Raw genomic sequence first — 17,634 nt, forward strand, 5'->3', positions numbered from 1 at the left:
ATTCCTCTTGTAACTAAAAATGAATATAAATCCAATATATAATATCTACCATATATAAATCTACTATATATCAATGTAGTATACATGAACTTAAAATGAAATTCATCAAAAATACTGCTTCCATATATTTTATAAAGATATTATTTTATATTTTTACTTACATTTCTGCTCCCTAAAATGCTTTTTCAAAAGATGCTATAATATGCTAATATATTTATGACATGCTTCAATCATTTCCCTGCCATTAAGCAATTTAATTTTTTTCCCACCTCAAACCCTGATGAGGAAAAGGGAGAGCAGACTGCAGACTAGCAATATATAATGTAAAAACAAATCCAAAATCAGTCACTCCCTTGTTCCTTTCCAATGAGCACAGAAATAATAATTACTAGAATCTTAATTACAATGTTCTTTTTAGGCCACATAATACACAGATAAATGAAGTGTTAAAATTCCTAAAACACTTAATTGCAAAGACATTTTTTGGCCCCTATAAATTACAAAAACTGAGCTATTCGATGTATTGCCACCATCACCTTCTCATGCAAAATATGAATGAAAATAAAAGGCAAATTTCTTTCTGTGGTATCAGTGTATCTTTGCCATTTCTCTAAGGTGCACTGATGCCACCACTAATAAAGAGATGTTAAAGAATAATGAGCTCAAGGCTCTCATATTTTGAATGGTGAAAAAAATGTAAGTTTCAGAGATCACATAGGGCCAAAATTGTGTAAATGCACACAAATCACTGCAAAAATTATATTTGCTATACCTATTCTTATAGAAGTCCTGTGCATGTAAGTTTCTCATCCGTTACCGGCATGAGAAAATCAGTATTTGACAAAGGAAATTTGTCCATGACAGCTAAATCTTATTTATTCATTTATTTATCACTGAATTTAAAAGTATTATTAAAGTTTTAAGCACTACACTCTTGAAATGATCTCATTTCTATATATTTTTGAAAGGGTTTTGGCACAGTACGCTAGATTTAGTTGAGTTCTAAATATGGTATTAATGTTCTTGCTTACTGACTTAGAAATATAAAACTTTCCTTAAGAACACTTTAGAAAATTGTTTTACTATTAATCTGACTGGCAAAAAGTATGGTAATATTTCATATTCATGATGATCTAGAGTAACTGCAAATGATTTTAAGAATAAAGACTCTCCATTCTGTACCAGTGGTCTAATCTTTGGAACACCCATTAAAGTGCCTTGCATAGAGTGTCTAATAAGCAGATTTACCTGGAAACCTCAATCCTATTTTATTTTATTTTATTTTATTTTATTTTATTTTATTTTATTTTATTTTATTTTATTTTATTTTATTTTTTTGAGAAGGAGTTTCTCTCTTGTTGCTCTTGCTGGAGTGCAATGACACGATCTTGGCTCACTGCAGCCTCCGCCTCCCAGGTTTAAGGCTATCAATCTCTTTCTACGCATCCATCTATATATATAGAAACTTTCACAAATATATGCAGAAGGACATTATTGTGTTTTAAAAATCTTAGTTGAATCATGTAAAGGAAAATGATCAGATAAATATATGTCCCCAAATTTTATATATGTTTGAATGTGAAAACAAAATTATTTACTTCCATTTACATATGGAAGAATTCATATAGAAGTGAATTTTATTACATGCTATAGACAGCTTCTAGAGATGATTTATGGATTCTCCCGGAATCCTAAAATTCAGTGACTGATTGATTTGCCTTTTTAAAAAAATCAATAACTGATTGATTTGCCTTTTTAAAAAAATCAATAACTGATTGATTTGCCTTTTTTAAAAACAGACAATACATAATCATTCAGATTTGAATAATCAAAATGTAGACAAGCTAAAATAAGGAAACTACAATCCTTAATAAATCTACTAATTGGTAATGATCTAGACATGTTATTGAAAAAAATATGCTTAATCTAAACTACTAAATACAAATTAAATACACATTACCATTAAAATGTGAATTATCGGCCGGGCGCGGTGGCTCAAGCCTGTAATCCCAGCTCTTTGGGAAGCCGAGACGGGTGGATCACGAGGTCAGGAGATCGAGACCATCCTGGCTAACACGGTGAAACCCAGTCTCTACTAAAAAAAATACAAAAAACTAGCCGGGCGAGGTGGCGGGTGCCTGTAGTCCCAGCTACTCGGGAGGCTGAGGCAGGAGAATGGCGTGAACCCGGGAGGCGGAGCTTGCAGTGAGCTGAGATCCGGCCACTGCACTCCAGCCTGGGCGAGAGAGTGAGACTCCGTCTCAAAAAAAAAAAAAAAAAAAAAAAAGTGAATTATCTAAATATTTTTTGACATTTATAACTACTGTTATATAGATACAAAGAGTTGATGAAATCTAAGAAAATATTTATATTTGTAAAATTTCTAAAATGTCAAACTTTTATAAATGTAATTGATGGCATTTTATAAATTATTTACATACATAAATAATAAACTTTTATTAATTTCATATATATTTGTTATATATTATATAATTTACTTAGCAAAAATATTACTAGACATTAAATATGTAAATTATATTAAACCAATTGATGAAAAACCCGAGATAGTAAGCTGAAAAAGCTCTCTCTCATCTTTCATAACCAGGAAAAAAATATAGATTTTATCAATTTTATTTCCTTGAATTTTAAATTTTCTGCTTCTACTTGTACTATCTACTCAATAACAAAAACAATTTGAAAAAACAACAAAAAATGTCCTATAGTAGTTGAAATCTTATATATTAAATAAACCTTGACCATAGCAACATATATTTTTGTTTTGCATTTAAAACAAAGTATTAGTCCTAATCAATTAAGACCTATTGTATTGGCCATTTCAAAATGCTATAATGAGCTTATTCAATTATTCATCATTAAACAATTCTGATTGCATCATTCATTCATACAGCATGTATTGAATGTTTATCTTAAAGAAAATAACATTTTTAGGTAATTTTACTTTTTAGAGAAGAATAACAGAGAATAATACATATTTTTACTTTTAATTATTGTTTTAACAGAGATGATACATGCACTATATAAATCTTTGAACAATGAATGAGACATTCACCTTTAATATGTGTCTGCTATTAGAAGGTACAAAATGTATTAGTTCAGGTTTTGACACCGAGAAATAGTGTAAATACAATAACACTTAAAGGAAAAGAATGTAGACCTGGTGCTTGGTGATCAGTAGGAGATCTGAAATGATTGATTCTGACTTGCCCCCTCAGTTAGTGTAGAGTTTAATATTTTATGGGAAAATAAATAAAAGTGATATTATCATTTACGTGTAAGAATATACTACCATGGACATAAATACTCACATTTAAAGGCTTACTAAGCCACAAGAACACTATAAAGTTTATTTTGTTTTCTCTTATGCCTCACATTTGTGCTGTGATACATACATGACCAGAAGTTGGTACAGATAAAAAGTGCAAAATTTGATGAAGATCTCTGTCTTATCATTACATGAGAAAGGAAAAAATTGGAATATAAGACAAAATTTTTTTTTAATACTAGCTACTTTTGAACACTGCTTTGCTCAACAATTTTGCATCCATTAAAATAAATATGGGAATCAAATATTTCAAAGCATAGCTATAAAATACTTGTATGTAGAAATTTGTTGATGCCATCCTCAGGATCCTGTCCATTGTCTCATTTTATTTATTTACTTTATCATATCTTTTCCTTCAAGGTAGGTTGAGCTGATGACACACACAAAGACATACACTCATATTCATATGCACACACATCCCAAACAAAACACTCAAAAGAGATCTAATTAACCTATTGCCCAAATATTTTCAAATCTAAAATAAGTATTTTTTTTTTATTTTTTATTTTTTTGTAGAAAACATAGTCAGTTCATTCCCAGTCTTTATTATTTTGTTGTGAGTTATAGCTTGGAAGCATGTTTGGCTTATATAATCGTTGGCAAAATTTTCACTGAAATGTCTAACATATAAGAGAGTAGAACAGAAAGGCTGGTTATAAAATTTGAGCCAATAAATGGAGATCAAATCAATATTGATTTCCAAATTGCCTTATCTGCTTTTGCCTGTATAATTAGGCACTGTGTCTTGCCATATATTCACGCACATAGAAAGTAAGTATAGAATCAATGAACTAGAACTATTTTTCAGATAAGGTTTCAAGTTGTTTACTTGCTTCAATTCTGTAAATATATTTTTTATTCCTAACATAAACAGCAGGACTAACGTATAGAAGGAGGTCATAAGCTACCATAGTTTAATTTGGGTATTTTTAACTATCAATAGTATCATCTTTGGTAAAACTTTGCCATTTCTTTTCTTTCCTCTTGTCTTCTTTAAGCATAACTGCTGGATGCCTGCAAATTCTGCTTTGTTCTGTATGTGGACAATGGTGCAAATGTTTTTAACTGTAAGAAAATGTTTGATTTAACTGAAATTGATAAACTTTTGCAAAGGGTAGTTTCATAAACAGTATAACTTAAAAAACGTTTAGTTGAATTGTTCCTTCTCTACTAAGTTTTCATCTTCCTTTGCTGTATGGCTGGTTTATATTTCAACATGATGTCTAATTTATATACTTGGTTCAGACATGCAGTTAATTAAATTAGCCATTAAGTAGATTGGGAACTACTAAGGAACAGGATTTTAATCGGTGTGTTTTCATGACTAAAGATCAGTAGAGGGGAAGTTGGAGTTATAGTTGATCACATATTCCTAAATTTTGATTCAGATTCATTTAGAAGCAACACAATCATGTAATATAAATCTTAAGACGTTATTAGTGGACTTTTACTATTTTGCCATTCATGAATTCATAATTCATTCTGAGTTTTCATTTTCTCAATTTAATTAAAAATTTATTTGTAATTAATGTAAAACCCTAGAAACAGAACTTGAGGAAGTCTTAAATTCTTCAGAGTTCCATTTGCTTCCTGTTAAGTTGTTTCTAAATTAATTTACCTGTTGAGTTCATTTTTATTAAACATTATACAAACGGCAAGAACAATGCAACTTTTTCTGGCAGTGACTTCAGTGTATGAAGGGCAATGTAATTATGTATGAGGTTTCACTTTCGAGAGGTCTCTTGAATTTTGAAAATTATTATCTCTATGTCAACTTTGAAACACTTGAGAAAACAGCAGCTGAACTAGTATCTTTTATCAGACAACAAAATAAAAAAGTACCTTTGGAATACTACTGATTAAAATAATACCTAATTAATTTATTCTTAAATTTAAATTTATCATTTTTTATCAGAAAAATTAGATAACAATTTTGCCCCAATCAGATTTAATAATTTATCTAAAAATAATATGTGTAAAACATTTTTTGAAAGAATAATTTTACTTCCTTAATTGTTTTTTTCATGTCCTTGGAGAAAAGGTGGTTTTATTTGGTAATCCTAACTTATTATTTATGCTTCTTGTATTACAAATATACTCCTGTGATATCTCAAAATAATTCCATGCAGTATGAAGTAATTATAAGATACTCAGAAATTAATAATTTTAGTACTAATATTGATATATACTTATGTCATCTCAGGCATGTGATGAGTTATTTGTATAAATTATTTTATGTATTCCTCTACCACAAATTTATGAAGAATATAATAATATTCAAAGGTTTTATATGAAGAAACGAATATGAAAGTGATTAATAGTCCAAGAATAAACCTATTAAGACCATCGATCCCCAACCTTTTTGGCACCAGGGGCCAGTTTCATGAAAGACAAGTTTTCCATGGAAGGTGTTGGGGTAGGGGATGATTTCGGAATGAAACTCTTCAACCTCAGATCATCAGGCATTAGATTCTCACAAGAAAAACACAAACTAGATACCTCACATGTGCAGTTCACAATAGGGTTCCTGCTCCTATGAGAATCTAATGCCACCGCTCAACTCAAAGAAAGAACAAATCGGCCGGGCGCGGTGGCTCAAGCCTGTAATCCCAGCACTTTGGGAGGCCGAGACGGGCGGATCACGAGGTCAGGAGATCGAGACCATCCTGGCTAACATGGTGAAACCCTGTCTCTACTAAAAATACAAAACTAGCCGGGAGAGGTGGCGGGCGCCTGTAGTCCCAGCTACTCGGGAGGCTGAGGCAGGAGAATGGCGTAAACCCGGGAGGCGGAGCTTGCAGTGAGCTGAGATCCAGCCACTGCACTCCAGCCTGGGCGACAGAGCAAGACTCCGTCTCAAAAAAAAAAAAGAAAGAACAACTCAGGTAGTAATGCTTGCTTGCCTGCCACTCATCTGCCGTGCAACCTAGATCCTAGCAGGCCACAGGCTGGTACCGGTCCATGGCCTGGGGGTTGATGACCCTTGTAATATGTGACTCAGTCAATATTCTAACATTGCTTTTTTAAACTCTAAAGCCATATTTTAATCTTAATTTAGAAAATATATGAGACTCAATTTCTACATCTGTTAAATAAGGAGTTTGAAACAGTTGATCTTTTAAATCTGATCCCTTTCTCAAAACCTATGTTCTAGGACTGAGTGAATTTTAAAGCATACATATTTTTTTCTGTTAGTAGGAATTTTACAGTGTACATAAACATAAAAAATTAGTAAGGAAAGTGATTGCTTTCATTATCTCATACTTTTTACATGCCACAAGCAATATAGTAAGCCTAAGATGATTTTTCAAGAAATCATCTTAAGATAAAAAGATAAAGATTTTATCTTTATAGTGAAGTTTATTAATTCTTAGGAATCTGTGGCTCATGTTAAGAAATTTCAGAATATCTGTGTGCGCAGATATGTGTGGGACATATGTGAGAATACTCACAAACAGTACCATTCATTATAATCTCTTTATTGGAATGCTAACTACATCAGAGAGAAGATGCTTCAATAATTTTCCATTGCTTTAACTCAATGAGTTAATAGAGCTAAGTAGAAGATAAACTTATATAATACAGTACTCAATAGATATTTTTGTATTAGTAAATAATAATAAGTAGCCAAAAATGTAAACTACAGAAATGTTTACTGATTGGTATTTAAATAGTGATGGATAGATAAATATGCTTTGATAGCTCACTGATAGATGGATAAATAAATATGTCTTGATACATGTACATGGTAGATGATAAATATGAGTAAAACTCGAGTGAACCAAACTGTATTAAAAAGTAAATGAAGATTAGATATATAAAATTGAGCAAATTAAAGCAAATTTCAAAAAATGACACATAATATGGTAACACCTTTACAAAACTTAAAAACAAGAAAAAATTAAAATGTAATTTAGGAATGTATGTCTTATTTCATTAGTCCTTTATTATATACTTATTAAGAGTATTTTAATATTCCATCATTATAAATTATGAAGCTAGTACAAATGGAAATTTAGAGTCTAAAAATACAACTAGATAAAACCATTTTTGAAAATGAAATAAAATGATTATCACAAGTCTTTGATTAGTAGTTAACTCTGAAAGTGAGGGAGAAAGTTTGCAAAAGGGAACATAGAAAAAGACAGTGGTTGGGATGGATTCTAAATCTTAAGATGTACCAATAAATACATATTATTATTATGCATTATAGCTAGCATATAAAATATTGAGTAGTTTATACATAAGTATTACATTATTACATACTACAAACCATTCAGAATGTCTTAACACAATGTCTTAATGTTACATTTTCTTATTATAGTCCTATGCAGTCAATTTTTCATTTACAGTTGAACTCTGCCACCTAATAGAATTTCATTGTTTTGTAAAATTCTGTAAATCTCATTGCATTATTAAGTAGTTTTCAAAATATGCCAATCTCTAACAATCAGTATACTGTAGCCCAAAATTCTTAATTTTATCAGGAGCCTTGCCATAATTAATATCAAATACTTCTTTGCCTTTTTAAAAAAATTGTTATGAAATATATAGATAATGGTAACTATGTATGCACATCATTTCTAAAATAATAAATTTAATGCCATATTTATATATAAATGATCAAATTAGTTACAATAAAATAATGTTAATTCTCATGAATGACTAAAATAAAATGTATAATGATAATGAAGTAGTCAAATGATTTATCTATTATGAAAAACTTTGCAATTAGGAGAAATTAAGTGGTATTTATTTTAAATATATCAAGAAAGAAAGGACAAGTTACAGTGGTAACAACTAGAATAAATAATTTCAATGAGACATTTGTATATAGAAGAAAGAAAAGTATAATAAGAGGAAAAAAAGAAATAGGGAAATCGTGCCAAGATAAATTACAAAGGAAATGAAGAAAATGAGAAAATATGCTATTCTTGGATATAGGGCTTATTATAAATGTAATTATTATGATAGAGAGTAGAGCAGTGACAAATTATCACAGAAAACATACTGCCTATATTGAAACCTCTCCACATCTGAGAAAAATATTCAATGTTAGGTCCTTAAAAGGAACTTTAAGTGCAAATCTTAGAATAGGCAAAAGTGAGCAGAGAGTGGTCATGAAGAACCATGAATCATGAGGTTATAGAGAGGTTGTAGATATCAAAAAAACATCAGGTGAAAAAGATACAATCCCCTAAAATAATGTAATTTTAACCTGTGATTTTAATAACATAGATTTTTAAATATTGTACTATATATTTTTTCAAAAACCTATAGAGATTTAGTAGTAATAATTTAAAAACCCTTATTAATGAAATTTAGGGAAATATTTGAATTTTGTAAGGATCACCTTTCTTAATATTATGTGTTAAATACAGTTATTTTTATCTTTATAATATTTACAATTATATTTGTACTATTTCCTGTAACTAAGCCAGTGCATTAAACAGATTCCAAACAGGTTGAATGTTCATGACATATTAAGTAAACAAAATGTGAAAAATATGTTACTCAGCACATTAAAGATATTATATATTTAACCTATTTAAATTCCTCTTCAAAATAACATCCTAAATTATTGGACTCTGTCATGCAGATTCATGTTTTAAAATCTTACTGGTTATCAACTCCTTTTGATCTTGAGTGGGGCATTTTGGACTTCCATGCATTCTGGAAAATTCTTCATTATGAAGGACTCTTCTTATTATGGGGTATCAACTGGCCTGTGGCTACAATTTTTTCAGTACCATTCTCTGATCATTATGACAAAAAAATTAATACAAAGATTTCTACAATTTATTTTAGTGTGTAGTAGTGTTTTAGTCAAAAACTACTGTTCTCAACAATGAACATATGTACACTTAATCTTGTTAAAGAGTCTTATCTGGACTTTCTTATATAAAGCCAGTATTTAGTCAAATGCTTTCTTTCAGACAGAGCTTTATCTATAAAGCCTTACATTCTATGTTCCCATTTTGCACACTATTTTATTCTATCCTGTTAATTTGGAAAGCAATATATCTGAAAGATAACAAAGAGTAAATTTGGAAATATTTTTAACAGAATGAAAGTCTATACAAAATATTAAGATATTTTAAACTTTGTTAAAGTATTTTGGGGAGTCATTCTGTTAATTAACAAAAATATTGGTGACTAATAATTGTGGAAAGGAGATCAGTGGTCTTCCAAAAACCCCTAAAGAGGTAACCTTCCTAATTCATAATCCCTATGAATATGTTAGGTTACATGCAAAAGGTAATTATGGTTGATTTTAACCCAGTGAGACCAATGATAGATTGCTGATATACAAAGCTGTAAGATAATAAATGCATATTGTTTTAAGTCACTGAGCTTGTGATACTTTGTGACTGAAGCAAAACAAATATGATTATTAGTGTTTCTAACACCTTTATTAAAGCTAATAAAATGATGACTCTCTCATGGCATCATATCTTTTTCTATATATACAATTATATCATCTGCAAACAGGGATAGTTTGACTTCTCCTCTTTCCCTTATTTATTTCTCTTGCATGATAGCTCTGGCTAGGGCTTCCAGTACTTTGTTGAATAGGAGTGGTGACATAGGGCATGCTTGTCTTATTCCAGTTTTCAAGGGGTATGCTTCCAATTTTACCCATTCAGTGTGATGTCAGCTGTGGGTCTGTCATAAATGGCTCTACTTATTTTGAGGTATGTTCCTTCAATGCTTAGTTTCAAGGGTTTTTAACGTGAAGGATGTTGAACTTTATTGAAAACCTTTTCTGCATCTATTGAGATAATGAAGTGTTTTATATTTTTAGTTCTCTTTATGTGATGAATCACACTTATTAATTTAGGTGTGTTGAACTGACCTTGCATTCCAGAGATAAAGCCTATTTGACATAGTGGATTTGCTTTTTGATGTACTGATGGATTAAGTTTGGTAGTATTTTGTTGATAATTTTTGCATCTATGTTCAAGGATATTGGACTGAAGCTTCCTTTTTCATTTTGTGTCTTCCAGGTTTTAGTATCAGGATGATGCTAGCATCATAGAATGAGTTATAGAAGAGTACTTCCTCAACAATTTTTTTGAAATAATTGCAGTAGGAATGATACCAGGTATTCTCTATACATCTGGTATAATTTGGCTGTGAATCTACCCAGTTCTTGGCTTTTTCTAGTTGGTAGCCCTTTAATTAGTCATTCAGTTTCAGAATTCATTATTGGTACATTCAGGGGTTCAATTTCTTTGTGGTTTAATCTTGAAAGATTGTATGTTTCCATGAATTTGTCAGTTTCTTCTTGGTTTTCTATTTTGTGAGCACAGAGGTATCTACAGTAGTCTATAAAGGGTAATTTTTATTATTATTTCTGTGAGTTCAGTGATAATATCCCCTTTGTCATTTCTGATCGTGTTTATTTGGATTGTCTCTCTTTTTTTCTTTATTAGTCTAACTAGTGATCTATCTATCTTATAATTCTTTCAAAGAACAAATTCATGAATTCATTCATTTTTTGTACTTTTTTTATGTCTCAAATTCTTTCAGTTCAGCTCTAATTTTGGTTATTTATTGTCTTCTGTTAGCTTTGGGGTTGGTTTGTTCTTATTTCTCTAGTTCCTCTAGATGTGGTGTTTGGTTGTTAATTTGAGATCTTTCTCACTATTTTATGTGGAAATTTAGTGCTATAAACTTTCCTCCTAACATTGGTTTAGTTGTTTCCAGAGATTCTGGTATGTTTTATCTGTGTTCTCCTTAGTTTCAAAGACTTTCATGATTTCTGTCTTAATTTCATGATTTACTCTGAAGTCATTCAGAAGCAGATTGCTTAATTTTCATGTAATTGCATGGTTTGAGTCATTTATTTGGTATTAATTTTAATTTTTATTGTGCTGTTCTTTAAGAGTGTGGTTGGTATACATTTTTTTTTTTAATTTACTGAAGACTGTTTTGTGTTCAATTGTTTTCTCAATTTTAGAGTATGTGCCATGTGCAGATGAGAAGAATGTATATTCTGTTAGTTTCATGTGGGGAGTTTTGTAGATGTCTATTAGGTGCATTTGGTCAAGTGTTAAGTTCTGATTATCTTTGTTAGTTTTCTGCCTCGATGATATGTCAAATACTGTCAGTGGGGACTTGAAGTCGCATACTATTATTGTGTGGTTCTAAGTCTCTTTGTAGGTCTCTGAGAACTTGCTTTATGAATTTGGGTGCTCCTATGTTGGTGCATAATATTTAGGATTAGGATACTTAGGTCTTATTGCTGAATTGAGCTATTTACCATTATGCAATGCCCTTCTTTGTCTTTTTTTTTTTTTTTTTCTTTTTCTTTATCTTTCCTGGTTTGTAGTTTGTTTTGTCTAAAATTAGAAAAACAACCATTGTATTTTATATTTTTCATTTGCTTGGTCGGTTTTTCTTCAACCTTTTACTTTGAGCCTATGGATGTCATTGCATATGAAATGGGTCTCTTGAACAAAAACACAATGTTGGGTCGGGTCTTGCTTCTTTTTTTTTTTTTTTTTTTTTTGAAACGGAGTCTCGCTCTGCCGCCCAGGCTGGAGTGCGGTGCCGATCTCAGCTCACTGCAAGCTCCGCCTCCTGGGTTTACGCCATTCTCCTGCCTCAGCCTCCCGAGTAGCTGGGACTACAGGCGCCCGCCACGTCGCCCGGCTAGTTTTTTGTATTTTTTAGTAGAGACGGGGTTTCACCGTGTTAGCCAGGATGGTCTTGATCTCCTGACCTCGTGATCCGCCCGTCTCGGCCTCCCAAAGTGCTGGGATTACAGGCTTGAGCTACCGCGCCCAGCCAGGTCTTGCTTCTTTATCCAATTTGCTACATTGTGCCTTCTGACTAGGGCATTAAGCCTGTTTACATTCAAGGTTAGTATTGACATGTGCAGATTTGCTCCTGTCATCATGTTGTTAGCTGGTTATTGTGCAGACTTGTATGTGATTGTTTTGTATGTTAATGGTCTAGGTACCTAACTGTGTCTTTGTAGGGGCTGATAATGTTCTTTCCTTTTCATATTTTGCACTCATTTAAGGACCTCTTGTAAGGCAAGTTTGGTGGCAACAAATTCCCTTAGTTTATCTGAAAGGGATCTTATTTCTTCTTTGTTCATGAAGCTTAGCTTGTCTGGATATAATATTCTTGGCTGGAAAGTATTTTCCTTAAGAATGATAAATATAGACTCCCCAATCTCATTTGGGTTGGGATTTCTGCTGACATGTCTATTGTTAGCCTGATGGGGTTCCCAATGTAGGTGCCCATTCTCTCTAGCCACCTTTAACATTTTTCTTTCATGTTGATCTTGGAGAATCTGATGACTATCTATCTTGGAGATGGACTTCTTGTGTAGTTTCTCCCAAGTGTTCTCTGAATTTCCTGAATTTGAAGAATGGTCTTTCTAGCAAGGCTGAGGAGGTTTTCATGGACAATCTCCTGAAATACATTTTTCAACTTGTTTGCTTTCTTTCTCTCTATCTCATTCAAGGACACCAATAAGTCATAGATCTAACCTCTTTGCATAAACTCATATTTCTTGGAGATTTTGTTCATTCTTCTTAAGATTTTTTTTATTGTTTTTGTCCAACCAAGTTATTTTGAAGAGCCAGGATTTCAACGGCCTGTGCCAAAAGTGAGTGGCTCTTCACCTGCTCAACTCATCTCTTCCCTGTGAGTCACTGGTGGTCAGGAATGAGTCCAGGTACATAGTATCCCCCATTCAGAGTTCCCATCTTCCTTCCCCTTTAGCCCAGTGTCTGTGTCCTGCATCTTTAAACTCTCAAAGCCTTCTCTCTGAAGATCTGCTTTGAGTGTGACTGTCTTCCTGATGTCCCAATCCCTTAGCAGGAGATGTTTCTCCTGGTTGCATCTAGTTGACCATCTTGCTTCTTTTCAATAACTTCTATCATGACTTCATTTGTCTGTCATCTGTTACAATTAAACAATTAAAATAATTGTTTACACAGGCATTGTGTATTTTCTCAGTTTATAATTCAATAACACTATATTAAAATTTGGATTTCTGTCTGATTATTTTGTTAAGTGTATCAGAACCATCATGTCCACAAAGTTATTGGTCAATTCTCTAGCTCTTCTTATTTGGCCACTCAGTATCCTTTAAAATAACTGATCAATTCCTCATTCTCAAAGCTTTCTTACCTTTGGTGACAGTTTTAGTTTTAGTTCTGCTGAAAATCATATAATTTGGGACAATGGATTGTATCACGGCAGTTTATGAAGGAGGTAGTTCTCAAAGGTCAGAACTGAAGGAATGGAAAGCACGAAGCAGGGGAGAAAAGTAAGGAATGTGACGGTCTATTAGTTATCTGCAACCAGAAATGGTGGCCCGATTTTGCTCGAATCTCTGAGAAGTATACTAAACATCTCCCAGAACATCCCACCTGAAAGACTGGAGGCTGATGGATCTATGAGTGGCTTGTAGATTACCCCAGTGCAATGAAGCTTACTTTTCCAACCCATGTTATATAAGGATCATCTGATATCCTGTGGCATTCTTGGAGACCCTGTGAAAGGCATACAGAACATGTTAGAGGCAGAATGCTAGTGGTGGAAATGACTCAGATGTATTTACCACACCCAGGACTGAAAGTAGAGTTGAGCCCAGGGAATGTTTCCAGACACTTCACTCTTGAATTTTCAATGACTTCTCTGGTGATTTCTCTTCAGTCTCATTTTTTTTTTTCTTTTGTAAGTGTGTCCTCTTCAATCTTTATATGATATAATTTCCCATATTTAACCCTGTGAAATATTTTCTTTCATTTGAAATTCTCCAGAGTTAATCTTATCCCTTCCTGTTATTTTACATACCATATTTCTGCTGATGACTCAAAACTTTTTATCTTCAGAAAAAAAAAAAAAAAAAAGGGAAAACAACTTCTTTAATTTGGACTCATCTATAAGAGTACATTCTTTGCATTTTTAAATGAATTTCTCATAGCCATTTTAAACACAACATGATCAATCTGGCTCTTGAAACTCATCCAAATCACATACCTAATCCTACCTTCTCCTTAATAGATAGCAATTCCATCTATTCAGTAATAGAAGCCAGAACTTTAGACATGAGTCTTGACTTCTTTTATTTACCCCTCACAAAAAAAAATAGTTTTTATTTCTTCAAAGTATGTGTAGCCCTCATCTCTCCTTCATCACTATTATCATTCTATAACAAACAGAAGAAATATTTATCATGTTAAATACACTGATGAGAAAATAAATTACTTTCTTCAGGTATTTCTATAATACATGAACAGCTGGTCAAATATATCAAGGGATAAACATCTATCAAACAATTTTTGCTTTTAATGACAGTCTGTTACATATTTGTATCCAACAACAACAATATTGAGGTACTATGGTATTTTGCATACAATATGCTTTAGAGCTTATTAAGTACAATATGTGGTTAGAATATACAGCTACATGTTAACACCTGAATATATATATATGTATATAGGCAAAACATTTCACCATGCTCATCTTTAGTACAAGTAAATTATCTAAACATTAGTCAGGTCTCATTAAAATTAGTCACATAAATTTTTTGAAAGTAAGTTTTCCATCTCCCTTCAGATACAAAACATTTAGATATTTTTCTCTTTTTAAACATGGACAATATTTTAGATCAAATATGAGCATTCCTGACAATGGGACTTGTACATTCTGTCTCAATAATTTAGAGAGGTAAACTGTTTTAAGTGTTTTCTAAGCAGACTGAGACAAAGAATAGTTACTTTTGCAGGAATTTTGGTCCTCACACATATATGTACTTCAGTAATAGTTACAAAATTTTTACAGCTTACTTTTGACAAAGTCTTTAAATTAGATAGGCAAAACTTCAGTTTGAATGAAATCACTAATTCCAATTCCTGCCAGCTGTAACACAAAAATCTTTAGATAAGAGATTGATGTTTATCTCACCAGAACTTTCACCGCTTTTCCAAGATTTTAGCCCATCAACATAATTGAATCAAAATGTTTTGCTCACAAAATTTTTCTTATTATTCATTTTTAAGTAGACGAATGCTAGATTTTGTACTACCACTTTTTATTTGATCTTTAGTTTTGAATTATCTAAAGTTTTAGATACATTTAGTAGCCCATCTCATGACCAAATGCAGAAGCTTGTCAAATTTAGGAAAAGAATCTCAAAGAACTGGTAATTATTTTAATAATGACAATTTCTAGTCTTTAAGAATGAGTTTTTTTTAGAAATTGAGAAATGTAAACATAAATAAAGTGAAATTTGAGTGCATCAGCTGTTTCTTCAGTTGCTTCATGATGGAATACTATACACAAAGCTCAAGACAAAGCTTTAAAAGAGAAGAATAATAATACATTTTCTAGAAAATTTGTAATTGAGGAGAATGAATGGTGAATTTGCAGCCTGTTACTTCTTTCATAGTCTTAGGACGTGATCAGCTAAATTCTTGAAAGTTCAAACGGTAATAGGTAAAAGCTCTGATGATCTCAAACTTAGCTTAAAAACTCATAGAAATGTTGCCATTATTGGGTTAAAAGCATAAAGCATCAAGTTCTATTAGTGACTAAGTTACTTCTTAGGTTGGTAAATTTCGGAAATTCTCTGTCTCTTAGTTTTGTCATCTGTAAAATAGAAGCAATAGTAGTAGAGACATTATTACACTTGTTTGAATTAATTGATATTGTATATAAAGGACTATGTTTGTATTGTATATAAAAATTATTGGCACATAGTAAGCAAAAGTATAAGAGAATTGATATGACAAATATATAAAAATTACATTAAAATATATCTGAATAAGTATAAATCAACATTCATATAATATAATTTTTCAATGATGTCAGAAAGAATAACATTTTATAAGATTAAACATTTATTCATTTAGAATAACTAACGGAGGTTATGTTAGTATAGAATTACATTATTTATATTTAAAATTATTTTATTTATTTTTTAATAGTTAATATATTTGTACAACATAGGAAATTGTATATATATATATTTTTTGTACTGTAGTTTATTAACTTAAAAAGTCTTTTTAGATATGAATCCAAAATGTGTGTACACATGTATACACATACATATACATAAACATATACATATACATATGCTTTTTGCACTAATGGTTAAATAATATTTCATTGAATGAATGGACCAGTTTCCTACATATCTATATAATTAGACATTTAAATTCAGACATTTAAAATTTTTCACATCATTGGTTAATAAATTCAGTGGACACTGGTATATACACAAATATGATGGTTCTTCATTAGCACAGTCTTTTCCATTCTAACATGTTTCCACATTTTTGATTATTGCTAATCTTATAGGCACAAAACACTAAATAATTCTAGTTTAACTTAAATTTACCTTATAAAATGAGTTTTAATATTTCTTCATATGTTTAAATGTTTGCCACTTATTGTTCATATTATTCATTATTCCAGTAAATTGCAAATGTATTCCTTCTCTCACTTGTTACTTATTGCATAACTACCATGTGCCAGACCCTATTTTAGGTACTGAGGATATATCAGTACATAAAACAGATATAAAACCTCCTGTACTTATAGTGCTTACATTTATCTATTGTATTGTTAGCATTTTTTATTTCGACTTATCAGTTATTTATTATGTTACATTTTTTCGATTTGTCAGAGCCATCATATAATCACCAAAATGTGGACATAATTAAGTAAAATATGTTATTTACAATAGCAAAACAAGATAAATATCTGGTAATAAAACTTTGAAAATTGTTCATGTTTATAAAACAGTCTATGAAAACTTTAAAATGCTGATGGGGAATAAAAAAATCAACTTAAGACCGGGTGCAGTGGCTCACTCCTGTAATCCCAGCACTTTGAGATGCCAAGGTGGTCGGATCACGAGGTCAGGAGATCAGGACCATCCTGGCTAACGTGGTGAAACCCCGTCTCTACTAAAAATATAAAAAAATTAGCCAGGTGTGGTGGCGGATGCCTGTAATCCCAGTTACTTGGGAGGTTGAGGCAGGAGAATTGCTTGAACCCTGGAGGCTGAGGTTGCAGATTGTGCCATTGCACTCCAGCCTGGGTGACAGAGTGAGACTCCGTCTCAAAAAAAAAAAAATTTTTTTGATTTAAACAAGTAAAGTAAATGTCATAACGTTAGAGATGCATCACATGGATGGAAGTTTTCTCTGTTATTGTATAAATTAAATAAAACTCAACAAAGTCAAAATAGGAGTTTTGATAGTATACAAAAAGATCTTACAGTTCTTATTAATTTTTGAAATAAGAATAACCCAGAA

This window comes from Rhinopithecus roxellana, chromosome 2, assembly GCF_007565055.1.
Source record: "Rhinopithecus roxellana isolate Shanxi Qingling chromosome 2, ASM756505v1, whole genome shotgun sequence".
NCBI classification, from domain to species: domain Eukaryota; kingdom Metazoa; phylum Chordata; class Mammalia; order Primates; family Cercopithecidae; genus Rhinopithecus; species Rhinopithecus roxellana.